Genomic DNA, 666 nt, shown 5'->3' with positions numbered 1-666 from the left:
GTTTTTTTTTTATTGTTTAGACGTGTCCCCATGCCCTTCTTCGCCTCCACCTGGCTGTCGGTCCCTGGGTTTTGCAGCAAATTTTTTTTAATGATATAAAAAAAGCTTTTGTAGTATTTATTCCTTTTCTGTATCAGGTGTCTAGAATTCCTAATATTGAAAGGGATTGTTTTTTATCTAAATATAAATGAAACCTGTTGGCATTAGATGTTAAGATAGTTTCCCATAGAAATCGTATTTTCTCCATTTTTTTTTACGTTCAGTGTTAAATGTTTTGAAGAAATTTCCTCCTGTCAAATCAACAATTAAAAGAAAATCATTACAGTTTCAAACCAAAATATACCAAAAAAAACAAGGAAAAACAAATCATTTTTGGATAATCTGCAACGGACCCATTTTTGTACTATAATAGGGTTAATGCAATGGCTCTTGTACATTATCAAACTCCTTGTATATATATTTTGACTACCTGTACAGCGAATCGTTAAGTAAGTCAAGCCACGTCATGTGTGCCAAAATGTTATTGTTTTTTTATTGGTATGAGTGACATTGCGTGCGGTGTTGTATAAGGCAACATGTGATTTATGTATAAAGTGATATTGTAATAAACAATTGTAATGCGAATTGTGTGTTTTCTGATTTCCTTCATTTTTTTTATGTGTATCG

Source organism: Penaeus monodon, chromosome 29, assembly GCF_015228065.2.
Source record: "Penaeus monodon isolate SGIC_2016 chromosome 29, NSTDA_Pmon_1, whole genome shotgun sequence".
NCBI classification, from domain to species: domain Eukaryota; kingdom Metazoa; phylum Arthropoda; class Malacostraca; order Decapoda; family Penaeidae; genus Penaeus; species Penaeus monodon.
This window is presented reverse-complemented; position numbering follows the sequence as displayed.